Here is an 11377-nt window from a genome sequence, read left to right on the forward strand (position 1 = left end):
ACTGGCAGAGGGATACAGTGAGCGTCAGTTTGCTTTCATCCTGAACATTTCAAAGATGGTGGTTCATAAGAACAAGGTCAAGCAGCAGACACTGGGTACAACAAAGCTAGAGACTGGCAGAGGGCAAAATCGACTGTCCACTGACCGAGATGACCATCAACTCATTTAAATGTCATTCAACAACCATAGGATGACCATTAAAAAGAATGGCAAACAGCAGCTGGGATGAAGTGCACGACGAGGACGGTTCAAAACAGGCTCCTAGTGGCAGGGCTGAAGTCTTGCAAAGCTAGAAAAAAGCCCTTCATCAATGAGAAGCTAAGAAGAAGTTTATAAAAGACGATAAGGATTGGACCGTAGAGGTGTAGAGTTAAGGGTTATTATTAGATATTTTAATATGGTATCTACTGCGTAAAGATCCTTTAAACATTATTTTTATAAATTAAAGGCTAAAGTTCTCTTATAATGTGAGTGTAAGATCAATAACAAGCTGATAAACAGCACCAACTCTTATTTGCTCATCTTTATTAAAGTTGCAAACAAAAATGGAGGGTACTGTAGGTTTAGATTTACATTATCATAGTACACTTACAAAGTCAATGTGTTATAATATCGCCTTGAGATAAAATTGCAATCTATAAAACCTGATATATTTGCAAAGAAACAATGTTTTTGTTTGCTTGCAAACCTTTTCGATGTTACACTATCACTTACAAAAGAACATCTTGAGCCAGCTAAGCTAGTTATAGATGTCTCCCTAATACTTCTGAAGGAAGAGGCCAGGAGAAGTTGTGTAACTCTTGATCTTTACGAAATCATCAACTCATTTAGGTGTAATCTATATCAATTTCCCATACAGGCTTGGTTATATAATAGCTCATTCCTGCCCTGGAGGGTCAAACCACTTCTGGTTTTTATCCACTCCTTTTATAGTGGATATAAACAGTCTACACACCCATTTTTAAAATGCCATGCTTTTGTAATTTAAAAGAATGAGACAAAGATAAATCATGTCAGAACTTTTTCCACTTTTAATGTAACCTATAATGTGAACAATTCAATTGAAAAAGAAACTGAAATATTCAAAGATGGGGAAAGATGTAAAATAATAACCTGGTTGCTTAAGTGTGCACATCCTCTTATAACTGGGGATGTGGCTGTGTTCAGAATTAACCAATCTTCAAACTCATGTTAAATAGAAGTCATTACACACCTGTCATCATTTACAGTGACCCTGATTAATCACAAATAAAGTTCAGCTGTTCTAGTAGGATTTTCCTGACATTTTCTTAGTTGCATCTCAGAGCAAAAGCCATGGTCCGCAGAGAGCTTCCAAAGCATCAGAGGGATCTCATTGTTGAAAGATATCAGTCAGGAGAAGGGTACAAAATAATAAAAATAAAAAGCATTAGATATACCATGGAACACAGTGAAGACAGTCATCATCAAGTGGAGAAATATTGCACAACAGAGACATTACAAAGAACTGGATGTCCCTTCAAAATTTATGAAAAGACGAGAAGAAAACTGGTCAGGGATGCTTTCAAGAGGCCTATATTAACATTAAAGGAGCTGCAGGAATTTCTGGCAAGTACTAGAGAATCAGTACCTCCAAATCCGAGGCCATGGTCCTCAGTCGGAAAAGGGTGCTTGCCCACTTCAGGTTGGTGGAGAGTGCCTGCCTCAAGTGGAGGAGTTTAAGTATCTAGGGGTCTTGTTCACGAGTGAGGGAAGGATGGAACGGGATATTGACAGACGGATCGGTGCAGCTTCTGCAGTAAAGTCGATGTATCGGTCTGTCGTGGTGAAGAAAGAGCTGAGCCGCAAGGCGAAGCTCTCGATTTACCAGTCAATCTACATTCCTACTCTCACCTATGGTCATGAGCTTTGTGTCATGACCGAAAAGACAAGATCCCGGATACAGGCGGCCGAAATGAGCTTTCTCCGCAGGGTGGCCGGGCGATCCCTTAGAGATAGGGTGAGAAGCTCGGTCACCCGGGAGGAGCTCAGAGTAGAGCTGCTGCTCCTCCACATTGTGAGGGGTCAGCTGAGGTGGCTTGGGCATCTGTTTCGGATGCCTCCGGAACGCCTTCCTGGGAAGGTGTTCCGGGCCCGTCCCACCGGGAGGAGACCCCGGGGAAGACCTAGGACACGCTGGAGGGACTATGTCTCCCGGCTGGCCTTGGAACGCCTCGGTGTCCCCCCGGAAGAGCTAGAGGAAGTGTCTGGGGAGAGGGAAGTCTGGGCATCCCTGCTTAGACTGCTGCCCCCGCGACCCAGCCCCGGATAAGCGGAAGATGATGGATGGATGGTACTAGCTGTGTGCTACATGTGACAACAATCTCCCATATTTTTCATAAGAATGGGATAGGGTGGCAAGACCGTGCCTTGCCACCCTACCTCATAAAGAAAAATATGCAATCCCGAGTGAAGTTTGCAAAAACAAACATCAAGTCTCCCAAAAGCCTGTGGGAAAATGTGTTATGGTCTGATGAAACGAAGGTTGAACTTCTTGTCCATAATTCCAAAATGTATGTTTGGCACAAAAACAACACTGCACATCACCCAAAGAACACCATATCCACAGTGAAGCATGGTGGTGGCACCATCATGCTTTGGGGCTGTTTTTCTTCAGCTGGAACCGGGGCAGGGTTCTTGGCCAACGGTCAGGGTGGAGGGAATTATGAACAGTTCCAGGCAATTTTGGCACAAAACCTATAGGCGTCCGTTAGAAAGCTGAAGAGGAAGTTCACCTTTCTGCAGGACAATGACCCAAAGCACACATCTAAATCCACAAAAGCATGGCTTCACCAGAAGAAGATTAACGTTTTAGAATGGGCCAGCCAGAGTCCAGACCTGAATCCAATTGAACATCTGTGGGGTTATCTGAAGAGGGCTGTGCACAGCCGTTGTCCTCGCAATCTGAAAGATTTGGAGTGCTTTTGCAAGGAAGAGTGTGCAAATATTGCCACATCAAGATATGCCATGCTAATAGACTCCTACCCAAAAAGACGGAATGTTGTAATAAAATCAAAAGGTGTTTCAACAAAATATTAGTTTAAGGGAGTGCACACTTATGCAACCAGGTAATTGTGATATTATTCCGTTTTTCAATGATTTCAGTTTGTTTTTCAATTGAATTGTTCATGTTATAGGTCACATTAAAGGTGGAAATATTTCTGACAATATTTATCTTTGTCTCATTCTTTTACATCACAAGAACCTGGCATGTAGACTTTTCATATCCACGGTATGTTAGTGAATCAGGAAAAAAGTCAGATTGTGGAAACCAGTTGAGGGCAATTAACTTGCAGAACCCAATAGTATAGTAGAAGGAGCAAGTTCTTTCCTATTATACATTAAGTTATACTGCCACTATGTGGCCAGTTGGTGAAATCACAACTAGTAGTTTCACTGTAAGGTCGTTTTCCATCTTGTGTTTTAATAAAAAAAGTCCAATGTCTTACAACTCTGTAGAGGGCACTGTAGGACAGACAGGCTCAGATTCAAGGGATTTATTCAAACTGCTAAAACGCCCATACAGAGCTAAAAAGGCTCGATACGAGAAATGGCAACCGACCTCATTACAGCCGCACACAAAGTCTGAGATAGAAAGAAACTGGACCTAAGCTGGAATTTTACTTCCATATCTCTCCCTAGGTAAAGTAGTTTACTTCGTCTGACCAAGACCAATAGGGTTCTTCTTGATACAACTAATAGCGTGCCATTTGGGACACAACCCCAAAGGCTATTATAACTCTGATTAGTAAACCTAATTATCAGCATAAAAAGCCTTTTGGAATTTACGGCAGATGACTGAAAAAGAAAACAAATTAAAGCCAATGACCATTAATCTACACGGCATAGAGAGTGATAAGCAGAACAAAGACAAACGCAGTAATCTTGTCTTAATGGTTTTCTCTTATTCTCTAATGGTCATAAGGATTGTCCAGGCAGGCTGGGAATACATCCCGAACAGCACGCCATTCTCTACATGTAAGCCCAAATCAGCTGTGGCCAGACGTAGTGCATAGGGAATAGGATGCTATTTACAACACACCCTGGGTTGATCATGGGATACCGTTGGCTTTAATGGTTAGTGTTAATGAACCTTCCCACTAGTACATTCATTACCTACTCTACAGACACCACATCCTTGAGAAGCTGTGGAACATTTCTTCCAACATAAAGCGCCATGTGAATGAGGTGAGGCCCACACGCATGTACACTATGAAAATACAGTATCTCACAAAAGTGAGTACATCCTTCACATTTTTGCAAATATTTGATTATATCATTTCATGTGACAACACTGAAGAAATGACACTTTGCTACAATGTAAAGTAGTGAGTGTACAGCTTGCATAACAGTGTAAATTTGCTGTCCCATAAAAATAACTCAACACACAACCATTAATTAGCCATTTTCCCTCCCCGGTGTCATGTGACTCGTTAGTGTTACAAGGTCTCAGGTGTGAATGGGGAGCAGGTGTGTTCGATTTGGTGTCGTTGCTCTCACACTCCCTCATTCTGGTCACTGGAAGTTCAACATGGCACCTCATGGCAAAGAACTCTGAGGATCTGAAAAAAATTATTGTTGCTCTACATAAAGATGGCCTAGGCTATAAGAAGACTGCCAAGACCCTAAAACTGAGCTGCAGCACATTGGCCAAGACCATACAGAGGTTTAACAGGACAGGTTCCACTCAGAACAGGCCTCGCCATGGTCGACCAAAGAAGTTGAGTGCATGTGCTCAGTGTCATATCCAGAGGTTGTCTTTGGGAAATAGACATATGAGTGCTACCAGCATTGCTGCAGAGGTTGAAGGGGTGGGGGGTCATCCTGTTAGTGCTCTGACCATATGCCAGACACTGCATCAAATTGGTCTGCATGGCTGTCTTCCCAGAAGGAAGCCTCTTCTAAAGTTGATGCACAAGAAAGCCCGCAAACAGTTTGCGGAAGACAAGCAGACTAAGGACATGGATTACTGGAACCATGTCCTGTGATCTGATGAAACCAAGATAAACTTATTTGGTTCAGATGGTGTGAAGCATGTGTGGTGGAAACCAGGTGAGGAGTACAAAGACAAGTATGTCTTGCCTACAGTCATCTCTGACTCGACTGCTCATTTTATATATTTTATGTGTATGTGTGTGTATGTATGTGTATGTGTGTGTATATGTGTATGCAGTGGTATGTGTATATACATTTTTCTTTATTTATCTTATATTTTTATATGTTTTAATATTTTTTATATTCTGTTGTCTACTGAAGCTTTTAATGGAAAGCGCCTTGTGCAACTTTTGGCTGTTGTAAGGCGCTTTACAAATAACATTTGATTGATTGATTGATTGATGGTGGTGGGAGTGTCATGGTCTGGGGCTGCATGAGTGCTGTCGGCACTGGGGAGCTACAGTTCATTGAGGGAAACATGAATGCCAACATGTACTGTGACATACTGAAGCAGATTATGATCCCCTCCCTTCGGAGACTGTGCAGCAGGGCAGTATTCCAACATAATAACGACCCCAAACACACCTCCAAGATGACCACTGCCTTGCTAAAGAAGCTAAGGGTAAAGGTGATGGACTGGCCAAGCATGTCTCCAGACCTTAACCCTATTGAGCATCTGTGGAGCATCCTCAAACGGAAGGTGGAGGAGCGCAAGGTCTCTAACATCCACCAGATCTGTGATCTCTTCATAGAGGAGTGGAAGAGGACTCCAGTGGCAACCTGTGAAGCTCTGGTGAACTCCATGCCCATGAGGGTTAAGGCAGTGCTGGAAAATGATGGTGGCCATACAAAATATTGACACTTTGTGCCAAATTTGGACATTTTCACTTAGTGGTGTACTCCCTTCGGTTTAGACATTAATGGTTGTGTTATATTCACTTTTGTGAGATACTGTATATGGCAAAAATCACACCCACAAAAAAACACCCACATTGAGACAAACGCACCTGAATGCCCACGGGCATAACATCACATGTTCTTACGTTTCAGCATAAACCACACGTCACATTCGCAGGCATCGCTAGACAGCAGTCAGAGACTGGTTTGGGTATGGGCCCCCGAGACTGGTTAATCGCTGTACGGCACATCGAAACGGAATCACGACAGGCAGTCGTATTAGATAGAATGCGTGTAGTGGACTTTGTCTGAGCTGTGGATTTCTGTGGTACCAAGCTATTGGTTGCCGTGACCCTGTCCGTTGGCCGAGCTCTCGGAGACGGGCGTGAGGAGGTCTCCTCCTCACCGGGAACTGTTGCCGCTGCATGGTCAGTGCACTAAATCACACACCGTCTGGATAACGTTCACACCGCCGCCAATCACAGGAACCCCAGAGTGGCCCCTCGCGGAGTCAGGGGAATTCGGGGGGTCCCACTTACCCTCTTACCTCCACACCCCTTTATGTCTTCTCCACCATCACTCCTTCTATTTCCCCCTTAACAATCAAAGGCCATATGGCAAACATATTTTTATGGTTCGTTGGCTTTTACGGCTGTTTCTCAGAGAAAGGGCCCTGACGGTGAGGTGGTGTTCCGGTACGGGTCTGAAGGGGTAAATAATATAGTCTGCCATTGGCGCTGTCGGCCGTTAAAACATATTTGATTTCTATTAGCCCAGTCACCTGCCGCTTGGGGACCATTGAAGCCACGGTGGTTAATTACGGAAAGAAAAACAAAACCGTGTTACATGTCTTAAAACAAGCCGAATCTGACTTGAGTCCAAACTGCACATTAAGCGTCCATGTAAACAGCTCAGTCCTTTATGCTTGATCATACATGCGTATGATCACTTTTGTGCTGTACTAAAATAGTTTATTTGATTCATTTAGCACACAGTGGAGTTTGTTGTATCAGCCCTATCTGCAGAGATACACAATAACAGGATAGTCTACATTGATGATCCAAAGGATTTAGGCGTCACTGGGGTCCGTTTTGGTGTCTGTATAAAGCCAATCCAATCTCCACTAGTCAATATTTCACACTTTTTTGATGTTTCCGAGAGCTGTGTTAGTGCACGGCAATTGTTAATTAACTTCCTAACCACGCATGGAGAAAAAACACCTTGCGACATGGCTTGTCTCAAACGAACGTGCTGAGTTTATCGCTGGTGATATAAAAAACAGACCAACCACAAACCAAGAAGAAACGGCAGAACTTCAGGACTCTGGAATTCAATCTTAAACTGTGGAATTCAATCTTTTGGTGATTTCATGCCCATGCGTCCCATTCTGCTAGGTGGGGTCTAGAGTTGGCCCTCGCCTCTCTTTCCATTGAGGATTTTTACGATGGGCCATAAGTCAGTTGAACAGAGACCAGCACCTCGCCACTGACCCGCATCTGGACAGCATCTGGGGTCACGGAGTCAAGCTGACAAGTGTTATACCATCTGGAGCCTTCCTGGTTTCCTCAGTGGACGGAGAGGAGAGAGGGACTGGGGATGTTGGGGCTTTATGAAGGGCGCTGAAAAACAAAGAAAAGGGAGAATACAGCGGCCGAATAGCATGTTAGTCAAGTCTGTCGGTAATTCATCAGTTTCGAACATTGCAGTTAGCTCAGGATTTTAACATCCTGGTAAGTAGATCAACTTGCTCCAGAGAATAGTGGCCGTCCTTGTGCATATACTTACCTTAACACAAACCAACGTAGCCCACCGTGTAGAATATGAGTATGTTTCATGCACTACCTCAGAGTCCAGAATTCAAGATTATTCATTCCCCAAAGAATGAGATCTCAGCACCCACTAGCACCTAAAATATATTCTCTATTCCTCTACAATCTCTCCCTCTCTTTCCCTCTTAAAGTCCTCTTTCATATTGATCCTTCTCCCCTGTATGTCCCCAGTGATTTGCTGTTTCCTCCTAACAGCCGAAGACACTTCATGATCCATTGTTTTGCACCTTGCTCTCTAAGTGCTGGGACATATGTGGAGTGGGCGTGCGCTCAACGCGCATGTGTGTGTGTGTATGTGTCTGTCGTGGATGTTTTGTTTGTTTTTATTTCTGCTTGTGTTCTAGTAGCATCCTGGTTAAACATGCAAAGCTACTCAATGTTTTCGTTGATTTTTATCTACCCAATGAACTTTGACAAAAATGGCCAAAGGCCACTGTCAGATGCTGCCTGTCTTTTTCTCTGTGTCCTTCCAATTGGATTCTAATGACTTGCCTAATGACCGGTCTGTTTGGAGATGAAAACCTGGCTGCTGTCACAAATTGCACTCTATTTCATCTCATTGGGTACTACTGTTAAACAGAACCCTATGGGCACTTGTCAAAGGTAGTTTACTAGATTGGGCATACAGTATGATGCTATTTGGGATGGAGCCCTTGAGTAACAAAGCGCCTCACTCAGTCAGCCAGTCAGTCAGACAGCCAGTCAGTCAGTCAGGGTTTAGTAACCATGGTGCAATTAGCCCTTGATTTCAACATCCTGGTGAGTAGCTCAGCTTGCACCTGAGACTAATGACAATGTAATATGTTATCAATTATCTGTCCTTCAGCTTTCCCATCCTCCGCCCCCCCCCCCCCCCGCTCTTTCCCCTTCCTCCTCTTCCTCTGCCCTTCCTCCTTCATATCGCTCCAACGGACATCCTCATTACTTGATTAACGCCCCTCCACTCCCACAACCCTCTTCTTTTATCCATCTGTACCATCCTCCACTGACTTAAACACTTCCTTCTGTTTGGCGGGCCTTGTTTACTTCCTGAGCCAATGACCCTCATCATTGGTTCCTGAGGATTGGTTACCTCAGGGCTTCACTGAGACAAAGCCTTTGAAATGTCTAAAGCACTTCGGTGCACCCGTTACTCTCTCTCTCTCTCTCTCTCTCTCTCTCTCTCTCTCTCTCTCTCTCTGTCTCTCTCTCTGTCTTCTCTCAGTGTCCCTGCCCTCAAAGGCACTTTGTTCTGGAATGTTGTTCTTGATTCTTAAGGTTTTCTTCATGAGCAGTTTGCCCCTCTGAATAGTAAAAATGCCCTGACACAGTGCATACAGACAGACACAGAGAGGGTAACAGTATGATTATCACCTTACACCATGGGATGATGGAAGCAGTATAAGGTCTAGCAGGGTTCAGAATTCCCCCTGCAGTGCAGTGTGGCCACAATGGTCCAGATTTGAGTCCTGGCCGGGGAGGCGTCAAGCTGCCTCACACTACAGACACAGGAGAAAGTCTCTTGCCCTATGGGGCTATTTAAATACTTTATCTGGTTGGTTAGAACTCATTAGATTGAATCAATATCGACAGGATCGGGAGCCTCTGATTTCTCCAAAGTTCTTCTGCTCCCAACCGACTGGATCAATAACAACAAGCAATCAGATTCACGTAGAGTAGATATATTGAGCACATTTTGAATGCACTGGGACCTCGAGATGTACATCTCGTTAACACAAACAACCTTTTAATGATGTCCATTCTCATTAAAATCAAGACAGGCATTGATCTCATGGATGTCCAGTGGTATGTATTGACTGGATGTTGTTTGACCTCGGGTTGATCGTATACAGTGGTTAAACATTAAGCTGGTCTCGTATGTGAATATTGACTTTACGTGTGTTGTTGGGATATTTTCTACAGTGCAAATACGGGGGATGACCACGCTGATGACGCTGATGGAGATTATGACAGGCATGATGAAGTTAAGATTGGGATTAAGATTTGGCCAGGGTTAGGGTCGAGCTGGAGTGCCGATGTGAAGTTATGGGATTGCGGGTAGAGTTGACCTGACCTAATTCCGATCAGGCCTAGGGCATTGTTTCCCAGCTGTGCCCCCTGTCCTTGCCTCACTCAACTTCAACCCTCTCTCACCCCCTTACTGCCTCCGAATAGCCTGCAGGTAGAGACTAATAAATGGCTGACAGGACAGGCTGGGGTCTGTGCACCTCGTTGGCTGCCTGTGTGTTCGGAGACCCTGGTGGGCCCTCAGCAATCGTTACAGAGAGCCCCGGGGCACTTTAGGATGTCCCCAAATGTCTTATCTCTGGCAGTGTTTCAAATGTCACCATATTCCCTGCGAAGTGCACTGCTGTCGACCAGTGAAAGTGAACAATGTATGAACTAGGGTGACATTCAGGACGCATCGTCTGTTCCTCTTTATATGCTAATGGCTGTGTTGATGAAGCTGTCTAATGCCTATGTCTAATTTGCAACAGATTGGCCAATCAATGAGAGGTTCCAGGGTTGCCATGGCTTTTCTCAGCAGGACGTCTCCGGTATCAGGGTGGTGGTTCCAGAGGCGGCAGGTGGAGGGATGGCAGAGGGCTCGTTTGGGTCGGAGTCTGTCATGTCTGTCCCCCTGATTCCTTCCAGATCATGTGGAGGTGCCAGCTGTGGCCCACCAAGGCAAGGTTGTGACCACCATAGAGAGGTCACTGCACTCACATTCTCTCTGCTCCTTTGAAAATAATGTGAATTTCTAGAATACAATAAGCAAAGAAATAGTTATTCATTTAGTTACCCCAAGATGCCTATTGAGCTTGAGAGCTAAAGTTGTTCAATGCTAATTGACATGGGCTCCTATACTCGTTGGCTTGCTATGGCTGTTGTGTCAAACAATTGTCTCTTAAAATGACGATTCAGTGATGATGTTCCAATTTTTTGTGCATGAAACTTCCATCTTTATGGTTGCAATGCATAGGTTTGTTTGGCTCTGTAAAGCTGCAGTATAGCTGTGTAACACGGTACACCATCACAACACATTATAAATACACAATGTTGTGGGCCTTTGCTTCTCAATGCCCCAGTACACACATTCATAGCAGTTGAAATTGTATTTAAAATAAAACAATTCATGCAAATACTTACAATCCCCCCTTCTAAAAGACAACTGCATTTGAATTACAATGTAAGCAAAATAAAAAAGGCAATCCCCTTTTTTTCTCTTTCTTCACTGAGAGGTCAGAAGAATTCTAATCCCTAATGACCTCTTCAGAGCTCAACCAAGAACTCACTTTCTCTTTTTCCACCAAGTCCTGACAATGAGCTCACACCGCCTTTCAGTGGCCCATCAAATCAGTCATTAACTCCTAACTACTTGTTGTAAAAATGCATTGTCTATAAGAGAGTGAAGGGAAGGGTTCGGGGGAGACATGATAGTGGGAGGAAGGCAGGAAGGGAGGAAGGTTGGGAGGGGGCCTTCATCTCAATAGAACATTTCAGGGTGTAGCAAATGACCCTGGCATGGCAGAGAAGGGCGGTTGTCCTCTGTCCTTCTACGGGCCAACTTTCACCACAAGCCAGTGCCTCAATTAGATAATGAACAGTGTGAGGGCAGACAGTTGGATGGGGTGGGAGGGGGGGTCCAGATCCTATTAGAAGATAAAATACTATTATCTCATGTTTTAGTAGTGTAAAACCTCTGGGTTCCTTCAGCA

This window comes from Esox lucius, chromosome 5 (genome assembly GCF_011004845.1).
Source record: "Esox lucius isolate fEsoLuc1 chromosome 5, fEsoLuc1.pri, whole genome shotgun sequence".
Lineage (NCBI taxonomy): Eukaryota > Metazoa > Chordata > Actinopteri > Esociformes > Esocidae > Esox > Esox lucius.